The 13981-nt window shown below is 42.7% G+C and overlaps 1 pseudogene; it reads left to right on the plus strand.

Moving 5' to 3' along the window:
• Window positions 1-6778: 6778 nt before the first annotated feature.
• On the plus strand, window positions 6779-7341 carry LOC147436738 (UDP-glycosyltransferase 76E1-like; annotated as a pseudogene).
• The last annotated feature ends 6640 nt before the right edge of the window (window positions 7342-13981 follow it).

Below are 13981 nucleotides of genomic sequence, written 5' to 3' on the forward strand. Positions count from 1 at the left end.
TAGCACCCATTGTGGATTGTAGGACATCTAACCAACCCACGTGATAGGTGTGACCTGTGTATAGGTCGGTTAGAGTTTTCGTTTGTAGTTCGTACTCCCAGTTCTCATTTAGGAATGCTCCATCTAGGATTGAGGTGCTAGGGGTGTCCTTTGAGCTAGATGCAATGTTGCTTTCTAGGGTAACCCTCCATGACGTCATACTCAGAGGAAGAGTCACTAGCCACTATGTTTGGGTCTTGGGTTGTACTACCTTGGATCTTCGTCGAGGGCCCGGAATCTAAGGTAGATGGGTATTGAGAACCCATGTAAGTCGAAGTTCTCACTAGTTTCTCGATCTCTAGCACACAACTAGAGCGTAGATGCATGTGCCTTTGGCACCCTACAAGCATCGGCAAATAACCTCGAAGGTTAACCACTTAATTTTTTAGGCGTTTTGCACCCCGTTTTCACTTGTTTTGTGATGTTTTTGAATGTCTTTTTATGATCAATATTTGGATTAGAGCGTGTGATACATCGAAACAAGCATATTGCTCAGGGGGTCGTGGTGTGCTTTACAACACAACGTTCGGTTACTCGAAGCTCCTATGGTCCTCAAAAGGGTCGATTTTTACTTAGGCGTGAGGCTAAAATAAGTAATTCCAAAGGGTGACTGAGGCTTGAGCATGAGCCTGAGCCTGAGCCTGAGCCTGAGTTTGAGCCTGAGTGTGGCCTTGGGCTTGGGTCTGGGGAATGTCCCCGATCCGGTCCTACCTTAAAAATTTTTGTTTAATTTTTTTTTTTAAAAATTGTTTTTTATCTTTTCTTTTTGGAGAAGGTCGCCGCGGCCCCGCCACGCACGCAAGCACACACACACCTAACCTACCTACTTCCAACTAATTGAGCTACTATTACACACTAACACAATACTACAACAAATAATTAACTAACAGATCTACTTACTCTTCCTTATAGATCTAACATTATAGATATAATACCTTAAAGCAAACACCTTATTAACAGAAAACACAGTACATTGCAACACCTTATTAACAAAAACAGTACACTGCAACAAAAACAAAGGTCACAAATCCTTCTCAACAAGCCACACACCTTCTTTCTCTACCTTTCCTACATTTCATAATGCGCCACAAAGCAACATAGAGTGCTATTCGAGCTTAATGCAAGGCATTTCCCCGACAGTGATGCCAAAAATGTGCACGTCTGTTGCACGTGTCAAAGCAAGGGACTTGCAGTACATTGTGTGCGAGCCACAAATGGCTACAAGCACACAACCAGACTAATCTAGCATGCTCAAGAGAGCAAGGGTGTGTCACTCACCACCCTACGCTCGCCTTTGTGCAGGATTCCTTACCGCAAAGACGAGGGAGCTACTGCCGTGCCGCACTCAATCACCTTGCCGTTGTCGTGCCGTTGCAATGCTCACACACACACACACACACACACACACACACACACACACACACTCTCTCTCTCTCTCTCTCTCTCACACACACACACACACACACACACACACACACACACACACACACACACACACACACACACACACACACACACACAAGGAGATGAAGAAGAAGATGGAGATGGAGCAAGCACTCTTCAATTCCACAAATGAGAGAATGAGTGATTTTTAGGTTTAGGTGACTGTTAAATGAGCTCGTGCATTCACACTTGAGCGCCCATGCTTAGCCAACTAACCCTTGAATTGTTCCAGTTAGAGTGCACCTCTCATCGGTGATCACTCTTATCCTTTTCCTATTGGACCAACAAACCTGGCCCTTGACTACTAGAAGTGGACGCCGCTGGTTAACATTTGTTGACATTCCACTTTTAACTCATCCTTTTGCATGAACAACCCCTTGCTATTCTTGGAAAACTTGAGGCTTAAGGCACCGCATGCACTGTGTCTCTCTCCTAGAGCCCTTATGGTGCCGTTGGTGCTCCAAAGTTTTCCCTCAAAAAATGTTTTGCCCCATTGACGCATGGAAACATCATCAAGAGGACCTGCCACATCACCAATTTCGAGCGCATTGGTGTCCAACATCAGGCACTGACGCCCACGCCGTCCAAAACCTCCATAGCCCAAGCTCCCACTCTCCACCTTGTTACCTCAAAAGGCACCACGTTGTAGGCTAAGTACCCTTTGCCCTTGACATGTAGAATTGCATGTAGGCTTAGTTTTTGGCACCACGTGGCACCACATTATTAAATTGACCTCAAAGCCCCCAAAAACTTCTTAAGTTTCCCCCCCCCCCCCCCCCCCCCCGTACTCAACAAAAGGAAGCTTTTTGTCCCCATTTCCATTGTTAGCCACTTTTTGCCTAGAAATCTAGTGACCATACGACAAAAGCCAAGTGAAATCCGTGGTTGACAACTTCCTCCCGCATAACCCTGGTTGCATTTTGAGATTCCCAGAACCGGCAACCAAAGCGACTAAAATCGAGAAAATTCATATGGTACCTCACCGTTGGTAACTACCGCCGACTTCAATATTCAATATATTGCCGATCCGAACTCCGATTGATGTGCTGTCAAATTCTATGGCCTTCACATACCATGCACTTCTCATACAAACCCTGGCGAGGCTAATAAAACTCCAAATGGCGCATCTACTAAGGCGACCAATCTGACACAACACTGGCCCTTAGTGAAACTTCAAATGCCTGTATCTTCGCAATCAGGACTTTGTTTACCGATCTGTAAAGATCAACATGCTCCACACTTAAAGCACTTCAACCATATACTTTAGGATCTCCCTTGCCAAACTTGCACTTCACACCTACTTCAGTGCACATGCCTGCATGTGCTAGACCATGCATACCTACTTGTGTCCTCTACTATGGTCGACACACTTTTGCTGGACCAATGTGAAGACAATTTTCCTTCACGAGGATCTAGAAGAAGATGTCTATTTGAAACAACCAGATGGTTTTGAAGTCAAGTCTAAGAAGCCTATGAGGGTAGAACTAGCGTGTAGATTTTGTAAGGCATTGTATAGCCTAGAACAAGGCTCAAGGTAGTGGTACATGAAGTCCCAAGTGTATAAAAGGAGCCAGGTAAATCACTGCTTTGTATACTCAAAAGTTGAACGATGATTCACTTATCATCTTAATACTTTATTTTGATGATACGCTCATTGCTCAAAAGTCAAAATACAAGATTTCCACCTTAAAGAAGTCAATTAGGATGTAGTTTTCTATAAAGGATTTGGGAGATGCAAGCCTCTTTCTTGGTATGCGTATCAAGAGAGATAGAAAACATGGAAAACTAGAGTTCTCATAGGAAATGTATTTCCACAAAGTCTTGCAACATTTTAATATGCACGAGAGAAAGGCTACTTTGAGTATCCCAATGCATGCATATGCAAAACTTAGCAAGAACGATGCTCCCAAGGCTGATGCTAAAAAATCAGGAATAGCCAAGGTGCCATATTCTTTTGCAGCTGGTAGTCTTATGTACACCATGGTAGCCCGACACAAGATTGGACATTGCTTTTGCAGTGGGAGGGGTTAATAGGTTTATATAAAATCCTAACAAAAATCATTAGGAAGTAGTGCATTACAATTTGAGATATCTAAAAGTTACGATAGATAAGTGGTTACACTTTGGTAATAGTGATGCATCCATTTTGGGCTACACAATTGCAGATTATGCAGGTTGTGTGGACAATCAAAGATCCACCTGTGGCTATGTATTCCTATTTGTTGGAAGAGCTGTGTGATGGAGATCTTGTCTTCAAGATTATACATCATCTTCCACCAGACAAAGTATGTGGCAGTTTCTGATGCTAACAGTAAGGAAGTGGGTTAGCTCAATTGGTGGAAGATCTTGGAATTACTCAGACTCCAGTGTTGCATTGTGATAGTTAGAGTGCAATCCCATTAGCAAAGAACCCCGTGTTTTACTCCAAGTCAAAATAGATAGAAGTTTGTTATCATGTGATACATGACATATTGGATAGCAAGCACATTGAGCTCATAAAGGTTCACACAAATGATAACCCTACAGATGCTCTCAATGAAGAGCCTACCCTTAGAGCGGTTTGCACATTGCATGGAGATGATGGGTGTATGGTGAAGCCACTTGAAAACTTCACGGTTGTATAGGGTATACATATATAGGCCACTTGGGCTACGTTAACCTTCAAGTGGGAGATTCTTACTATTCAGGCCAGCTGATTGGGCACCCATCATTTTGATTGTACTAACCTTATTCTATTTTTTTTGGCTATATAGAACAATAAAGAGTAGCGAGAGGTTTCATCCTCACGTAGAGCTCCACCAACATGTTGTGCACTTGTCTTTCTCCTCCCTTCCTTGCATGCACGTACACTGCTGCTCCTCACATCAAGGACGATTGCTCCATTGCCAACTTTCTATTGTCTGCTATTGGTTTTTTGCCAAGTAAGATTGATTGTTCTTCTGGAAGGTTACATCACCCTACAAGAACACTCATCACCAAACATCACCCGGATATGAGAGGGTTGTATAGGAAGTGTTGGCCAAGCTAGACAAGATGCAGAAGTATGTTTTATTACTAGTTTTTGGATTAAGGGTGGCAAATACACACACACAAAGTCTAGAGAAGAAGGAGAAACTCAATGGTTTATAAAAATTTATTAGTTGGTATCCAATTAGTACAAAGTTAAGAGGTTATCTTAGGCTATGAATGCATATACAAGTCGGGAGGAGGAACTGCTAGTGAGGGTCTTAAGTGTGCTCACACACATCATTACTAAATCTTGGTGACAAAAATTGGTCATTTGTAAGCACACAACATAGACACATAGCACAATGGCCAAAGAGTAAATTTCCATTTGTAGAATCTATTTATCAACCATAAGGTTGATTGTAAAGTAACCAATCAAAGAGGTGCTCTGTGTGGAGATGGTGGTTGAAGCACCTCCCACAGCAGAGGTGAATCTTGAATGTGACATACATAAGCGATGGGGTAATAGATATATGAATTTTCCTTCCTTATTCAAAGCCCTTCTAGAAGAATCTCTTTTTGTTGTACGAGGTCTATTGTTCATGCTATCCATTGTCATGTAATAGCTATATGAAGTTGCTTTTCCTCATTCAAAGCCCTTCTAGAAGCATCTCTTTTTGTTGTACGTGGTCTATTGTTTATGCTATCCATTGTCATCTAGATAAATAATGCACATTAGCTTCTGCATTTTGTAAGATAAAAAACATCCTAATAGTAGGTATGTCTGATATATGTAGATACATGCCTAAATTACTCCACGTTTAACAATTTTAAAACCTTTTGCTTTGTGGGGATTACCCTAAACCTAAGTTCTTTCAAACACTCCCACAAGCACATGCTACCATACAACTTTCTTGTGTTCATGCTCTCCCCTAATAGATACCAATGTTGACTTATTTAAATGTCCTTCTCTGCTATATCGATCGAGTTGTTAATTTTTTTGAAAGTGCTCAATTGAGCTTGAACTGCTTAAAACTTAGAAAATTACAAAGAGCCCTGGCATATCCTTTGCACAAAGTTAATCAAGAAATAATACATCAGAGGGGCGATCTGACTGGCCTTACAAATTTATGTTGTAGATTTTACTACAATGTATTTGCCACCAACAAGTTTCAAGAACAACATTTGAGTCTAGGGGGTCATCCTTCCCTTGAAACAATAGTGCATTCTTATACTGCCAAATGACCCTTAAAATTGCAGCTCTTACTATGTAGATGTTAGTCATAAGATCCAAATCATCAATGGACCTGGAGCCCATAGCAAGGTCACACCTAAAGAAGGGGATTCCTAAATGTGTGTGCACCCTCTTGCAGATTGCGCCCGTGAAGTCTCTGATTTTTAGAAATCCCCTGAACATGTGTAAGAGGGATTCAATCGGGTGCTTGCATCTACCACAACAGGTACCATCAAAAAGACCTCTAGCCTTGGCTTTGTCACCGCTCGGAAAGAAGCCAAATAGAGCTCTCCTTTGTCCCTTTCTTCACATTTGGCCCTCCAGATGTTCCCAAGAACTTGACCGCATTTGCTTGCATCCAACTTTTTAGATCAAATCCTGTTGAGGTGATCAATCCACTCCTCTGCAAATTATAGATTTTTGTAGATAATCTTAGTCTTGGGCGAGCTAAATAATCTCTCTCTAGGCCAATTCCAAGATTTCCAATCAAGCGGTGTGGAGCAGGGAGAAAGGGTTAGGATTGATATCATTTCTGATAGTCTCCCAACGAGGACCTCCTCCTGGAGCGAGAGGTCATAGCAAGCCTTCATATGAGCCAAGATATGCTAGTCCCCTGTAGACACCAGCAATTGACATCCTTTCTTCTCTTCATGCATTGCTAGAGCTTTTCTTGCTTACCTTTCGTTCTTATGCCCTTCACATTCCAGGACAACAGCTTAAGTGCAGGGTTCATTGGGAGAGAGGGACAAATTCTTCAACATCTGACCCTTGTCTAGTCTCCATAACCCTAGTATTAAGAGAATCCGGAGGATCCAAATCAGGGGCTTTCTTTTCTTGTAGCACTGCGAAGGGATTGTGAAGTGGGACGACAACGTCACCTCTTTTTGCTCACCCTAACAAAAGGAGGATCTAGTGGATCAAACTCACACACACGACGAACTCCCATAACCGCTCGGGCAATCATAAGAGCTCCTAAAAATCTAAAGGCGTGCAAATTTAAAAATTTACATGTCTTCTCACACAATGCGGCACTCTCACAGTCTCACATGTTAGATGCACGGTGCCACGACCCCCCCCCCCGGCTATTGATCATCAGCTTTCCCTCGATCATCCCAAATGTCAATCGGCCATGAGGATCCCCCTACCTCGGTCTCCTACTTCAAGCCTCATGTGCTTATGATTCCATTCCCTTTGCAGAGCCACATCATCCCCTTGATGCAATTGTTGAAGCTGCTCGCTACCCACAGCTTTGCCATCAGCTTTGTCACCAGCGAGTTCAATGTGGGGGAGATGCTCCAGACCAAGCAAGGCCTCATGGCCAATGACCTCACCAAGCTAGGGATCAGACTAGTGGGCATCCCAAATAGGCCCCTGATGAAATTCCACTGTGAAATTTATTTCAAGAATTTTGGGCATTGTTCCTTTTTCTGTACACATCCTTTGATGAGCTTTGTGAGGAGGATGGTGCAAGAGTAGGGGTATCACATCATGTGCATCATTTTTGACTCCTTTTTGCTATGGAGTCAGTACGTGGGGTTGACAAGTGGTGCATCCAGTGCATCTCGTTCTAATCGCAATCACTCATCGCCTTTATCTGCAGCATCAGCCTGCCCAAAATTAGGGTAGCGTATCCCGATCTAGACCCTTTTAAGGATGAAGGTTCATCTCTTTGCCTTTAAGCTTTTTCCTTGCATGTATGCTTTCAACGATGAAGCTTCACCTCTATGCCTTAAGCTTTGTTATTCCATGCACATGCATGTGATTGCTAATGCAGGCACTTATGCATACATAATTCTCATGTATGGAAATCCTTGAACATTGTTGCACATGGATAATTGATCGTTTGCAATATCTTTCTTTTTTGGCACTTAAAACTTGTAGAGTTTGACTCCATTATGGTTCTTGGCATCGGTGACATTGACTTGTCTAGGCTTCCCTTTTATTCTATAGGCATTGAGGGCAGTGTCGAGTGGCTGCCTCTTTGCATAATCTGCAATACCTTTTTTGATTTGGAAGGGGAGGTCCTCGCACACCTTAAGCCTCCAATCCTCTCCAAGCCCATCTTCAGTTTGGGTCCCCTTCTACCGTCCACCTTCCTGGGAATCCAAGATGAAATTAGGCCGCATGTCGGCGACACCAAATGCTATGATATACAGTGAATTGCTTATGTCAATGCGTAGAGCTCTTACCTACGGTTGCAATGCAACAAACGTGACTGCAATGTGACAACCGGGGAGGAGTAGGAAGCGCGACAAGGAGAGGAGTGAGCACCGTTAGCTCACGCTGCGTTTCTATAATCCAAAAACTTGTAAAAAACTTAAAAAAATTGGCTTTTATACCTTAGCCAAGGTTTTTGGGTGGTCAAAACTAATAATATGGAGTTCTACCAAAGCTGGGAAATGATTGACTGATACAATCTGGAAGCTTGTAGCCCCGGCTCATTAATTAAGAGTTTATCCGAGAAATTAGGAGTTAGAATATTCCAGATTTATCAAAATAATAAATGTTTTACAAAGAGAACTCCGAAAAATGGTGTCCGTGTTAGCTTGCTGCTAACATTCCCCCCCTCCTCGCCCGTGTCGTCCCTTGACACAACTTTATGGGTTAAAATAATCTTTGGGTTGACGGCTGGCGAGGTGGTCTTTAAGTGGATCCAGTGCCTTCTGGTATGTGATTTTTCTTTCTTTGTCTGGCACTTGCAGAAATTTCATGGTCACTCTGTTCTTCAGCTCTACCACTGCGTAGCCTACAAATCTGGATGTGAGGTTGCTGATCACTCGTGCAAAGATCTTCGTTCGCCAAGTGAAGAATACAGTGTAGAAAGCTTCCTCAAATGCCAACATATTGCTTGATGGTAAGAACATACATCTGGCATAAAAGCCGTAAAGGACTTCTTCTAAAGGTTGCCCACTCAAATCATAGCATAACCCCTAATTTCCCTCGAGGAATGACATCCACGGGGCGCCTGCTTGCTCTGGCTCATGAAATACTTCAATACAAGTGAGCATCATTTGGCATATTTTATATAACATGGCGAAGGAGAGGTCTGGTAGACTCTTGAAGAAAGACATGGTGCCCGTTAGGGTTTTCACCATGTATTCCTCAGTTATTTGTCCTTTCTCTGGAGATGGCAGTCTTGGGTAGTTCAACGAGGCTGGCCGCTTCTTTGTCAGTGCCTCATGCTCTTGCCATGTCCTTACTCTGGGTACAGGACAAAATGTTGTCTCTCTTTACAGGGCTGCAGTTGCTCCTGTGAACAGAATCAAATACCGCGATTCTTGTTCAACAACTTAACCTCCACTTTCGGTGGTCTTTATCTGCGCCATCTTCTTGCATGTCTTTGTACAACCTCTCTTTTACCTGTAGTAATTCCTCTTTGATGAGAGGGTATGGCCGGGATTGCTGATGCCATTGCGCATTGATCTGATTGGGAGTGAGTTGAGTGAGGTTGACAGAGTGTAGAACTCTCAAATCCCAATCCATTGCGGCTTTCCACTGCTCATCCACCTCTTGGGTGATCTTCTCTTTCAGTGCGTCCTCCTCAGCTTTTCATAGCTGGACCATAGGCATTGTGTCTACATCTGTGATGTTTATATGAAAATCCTCTTCACCACTCGGCTCTGCTGTGGACTGTGTCTCAAAGTCAGCAAATGAGACCGAGGGTATGTCTATCTGCGGTGGCTCTGAAGTGCCTGCCTCTTCCTGCGTATCCGGCTTTCCTTCTCTCAAGAGCTGGTTAACTCTCTTGAGCTCATCTATTTCTTTGAGAAGCTCTTCTTCTCTCTGGACCCACATCAATGCCAGGTCCCTACGCTGTGATTGCTCCAGCTTTAATTTTAACTCAAGGTCCTTGTTCTTCTTTCTAGTGCATGTATACTTCACCAGTCCCTTTGATTGAGGCCACGGCTGGATTTTCTCTTATTTGCCATAAGAAGATTGCTAGATCATTGATTCGCTGTTCAGAGTAGTGTAACGAGGCATTTGCGACATCCAATTGCACTTGAATTTTCTGAGCTGACAGGGATATCGTAAGAAGTTCATTCGTAACTTCTATCAACTGCTTGTCTTTCGTTGCAAGCATCGGATAACTTGGTGAGGAGATCACCTAACTCCATTTATTTTTGCTGTCTATCTCTAGCTAGCTGATGTTGGTCAGCTTCGGCTTCATCTCTTGCACTTGCCTCTGAAGATCAGTGATGACAGTCATCCTGTTTTCTAGCTCTCCTTGGAAAGCGTCAATCACCATCTCAAGCTCTTTGGCCTTTGTGCTGCGGCTACGTGCTGCTGAACGGGGTCTCTCCGTCATGTCTTGTGTCTACCTTGCATATTCGTTTACTTGCAGTATAACCTCGTCATTTGACATCCAATCCTCCTGTCTTGCCAGTTGCGTGGATGTGCCTATAGCCTCATGTTTGTCTTTTGGCTGCATCGTGGTTGTTGGTTCTTCATGCGTGGAGGTAGAGGGTTGGTATTTTTCTTTGTCTTCCTGAGGCCTTGTTGCCTTGGGTGTTTCTTGCTGAGTGGAAGTAGAGGGTGCTGGCCCAGACTGTGTAGTCTCTTCATGTGTAGGGCTCACTTCCTTCTCTGGCTCTGGTTCTTTATGTTGTTGCCGCTCTTTTGTAGTAGTGGCCTTTTGTGCAGATTCACTTGCCTTTTCTCTTCAGGATTTTGAGTATCTTCGGTGGCTTTCTCTTGTTCCAGCTCTGCTGCTTTCTCTTTTTGCTTCTCGTGCTGTGCCTTTTGGGCGAGCTGTCAGCAGCTGATTCTTCATCGGATTTATAAGATCTTTTTCCTGAACTTGTAGCTCTCAGAGATGGTTGTGCTACCAATATCCAGGTGTTTTGGCTAGGAGCAGGTGGTAGATTGTCTTTATAGACTTGAAGTATATACCAAATACATGCTCTGAGTGAAATATGGGCTCATTTGGATGCATAGGGTGAAAATGGTACTAGATTTTGGCTTTAGGTCTCTAAAACAGTAGATATAAAGGAAATTTGAGATTTTGAGCTCCAAATTGGTTCAAACTTGGCTAGTGGGTTTAACACATCATGTACTTTGGATGTATGATGGCAAAATATCAAAACTTTCATATTTTGGCTAGAAAGTAAATAATCGCGATTATGAACTTTTCTTCCAAAATTAATATTTTTTGGTACAAAACTGGTTCTAAGCATTGTATAGACCTTGGGTATGAGATATGAGGTGATTTGGATCAAGAAATATTGTCCATAACCCAAAAATTGGCTTGCAAAGACTTCCTTGCATTTTTTGGCAATTTTCTAAGTAATGGGTGCTCATTTTGGCTCATATTTGATTTTTGGCATGTAATAGGTGTGTACACATGATAGGTGAGGTGAAGTGACAATTTCCAAGAAAAAATGATGCAAAAGTAAATAATCGTGACAAATTCTTTGCAAAACTTACAAATTTTGACCTAGACATATTCCATACACCTAAAACAAGTCCTAAATTGAATTTGGTCAAGTTTGGTCATGCCGACATCACTTTGTGCTTTGTCGACTCTGAAATCATCATTTTCTGTGACTACACTGTCTGTTGGATTGGTCAGTTAACTTTGAGGCTTTGGACTTGTCCGCAACATAGTCGTGGTACAAGTTGTCCAATTCTGACTCATTTGGATTCAGTTTGACACGTATGTCGAATTTGATACTTTGTAACCTTTGAGCCATTTTCTGCTTTTTGAGGGATTTGCTTGATGGATTTCACCAAACCAATCATATGCATTGTATATGGATCTCATAAGCAAGCTATCTGTGGAGTCAGATCGGAATTCTAGCATTTGCCAAAAACCTAGCTTTTCTATTGGGGACCCCCTTGACCCCTGTCAAATGGTCAACTGGTGATATAGAAAGGTTCTATTATGTTAGGGCATGCTATGGTTCAAATTCCATCTGATTTGGTCGAGCTGGCAGGCCGCTATGGTCAGTTTTTGGTCATAGGTCTTCGTGCACTACTCGATTTCTAGGATTTTTTCTAGGGCTTTAGACTAGCTACTGGCCGTACAAAATGGATCATTGACGAGTAAAGAACTTACCCCTCATGTTTCGTGTGAGACGGCGCTGAAAATGGTCACTGTGGGCTTCAAAAAAGTCGCGCGAAAGAGGCCGAAATCTCTCTCTGCAAAGGCTGCAAGTGGAAATGAGGTGGTTTTAGCTTACCTTGGATATCTATACCCGGACTTCCCGAACCAATTTTCCCCAGATTTCCCCGTTAGTCCTACTAGGCCGTGAAATCTACGCTAGACTAAAAAAATTCCCTGATCGGATTCCTGTAGCTCATTCTGCAAGAACTTTGCAAAAGTAGGTCTGGACGTCTAATTTAAGCTTCCCGCTTTCATCTTTTGATTTCATTGAAATTTTTTATACTTGTCCGCCTTGTCTTTTTGATAATGTGCACGTATGTCGCACGTGTCAATGCAAGGAACTTGCCGATACACTGTGTGCGGCCTAAACTAGTGAGCTCAAAGATGGCATTGGTGTGTCACTCACCGCTCTACGCTTTCTATCGTGGAGGATTCCTCACCGCGAAGAAGAGGGAGACGCCGCTACGCCGCGCTCAATCGCCTCACCATCGGCATGCCGCCGCAATGCTTGATCACACACACTCTCACACTCTCTCCGCGAAGAAGAGGGAGACGCCGCTACGCCGCGCTCAATCGCCTCACCATCGGCATGCCGCCGCAATGCTTGATCACACACACTCTCACACTCTCTCTCTCTCTCTCACACACACACACACACACACACACACACACACACACACACACACAAGGAGATGAAGAAGAAGCAGATGGAGATGGAGCAAGAGCACTCTTCAATTGCACAAATGAGAGAATGAGTGAAATTTAGGTTTAGTTGAATTTTATATGAGCTCGCCCCATTCACACTTGGGCGCCCATGCTTAGCCAACTAATCCCTTGAATGTTCCAGTTAGAGTGCGCCTCTCATCGGGATCACTCTTACCCTTTTCCTATTGGACCAACAAGCCCGGTACCTGACTTTACCAAGTAAATAATACAATATCCGTGAGGGTTAACAGATCAGCATCGTGTCTTCCATTATCCCATATGAGCTTCCCTGCTATTTATTATTAATTTTTGACATGTTTATTTTTTTAAAAAAAGCAAACTGCTCTAAAAAAGTAAAGTAAAAATCCAATAATTAAGAGAATCCATTGAAAAACACAGCTTTATTGTTTTTTGTTGGATTTTTCTATTTTTAAGCCTCATTATCAATAAAAATGATGAAAAATACCCAAAAAAGACTATTTTCTATAAGTGCATCATATTCTAATTGCATGGAAGCCATCCAATTTTTGAATTCCATGCTTCATCAAAAGATAGAGGTTACTCTACATCACAAAAGCTAGAAACAACCAAAGAATAACAAATTGATGCATAAGATGCATGGCGAGAACCTGAATGAGTATGACTAGTAGACAAAGGTGCATCCAATTTACTACCACACAAAGTATTCACCATCCATTTTGGCATACCTCTAGCGTGCTCATTCTCAGCCGTTTCCACATCATGTACATCATGTATATCTGTTGCATCAGTAATAGGATGATCCATAGCATTTTTTGAAATCCCCATAGTCATTATGTTTTTGTCATTTGAACTAACATTAAAAATTTCACCATTGAAAAGAGGCCCTTAATTACTTAGTACTTAGTGCTTAGTGGCCTTCCACCCCTCCTAGATGGCGTACTCCGGGACGACTGTGTACATGGGTTGAACAATTGTGTCTATGCATAGCTGTGGTTGGCTCTACCATGCTATGAAGATCAATGCAATTCAAACCAATATGCTGTGCAAGAGCTGGGTCTTGAGTAATTAACTCAAGGGTTTCTGATGTCGAGGTTTGCTGCCTACTGATGTCTTCCAAAGAGAAAATCTTGTAGCTTGTGTGCTCTCTGTTTAATTGTACCATCAGGATGCTTTAGCACACTGATTTCTTGAGCTGTTGGTAGCACTTTTGACCGTTGTCGAGATTTTTCTCGCCATTGGTAGCTTGGTCTGCTTGGTGCTGTATGGTAGGGTGGAGTCTTTTGAGACTTAACTCGCCATCGCTTGATTGGTTTTAGCATATGTGGAGAAGATAAGTGCTCCTTTTTCTTCCAAACCATTTCCATGTTAGGTTCCTTGCTCGTAGATGCTCGTCTCTGTGTTTTAACCCTTGGAACCTTCTTTTGTTTTGCTGGTGAAGTTTTAGGCACCCAGATTTGAATCAGTTTATCCTTAAGCTGTGCTTTTGGTATCCAAATTTGCATGACTCCTTGCTTGCTACTTGTAGCATT

Source organism: Adiantum capillus-veneris, chromosome 17, assembly GCF_014529385.1.
Source record: "Adiantum capillus-veneris isolate H3 chromosome 17, ASM1452938v2, whole genome shotgun sequence".
Lineage (NCBI taxonomy): Eukaryota > Viridiplantae > Streptophyta > Polypodiopsida > Polypodiales > Pteridaceae > Adiantum > Adiantum capillus-veneris.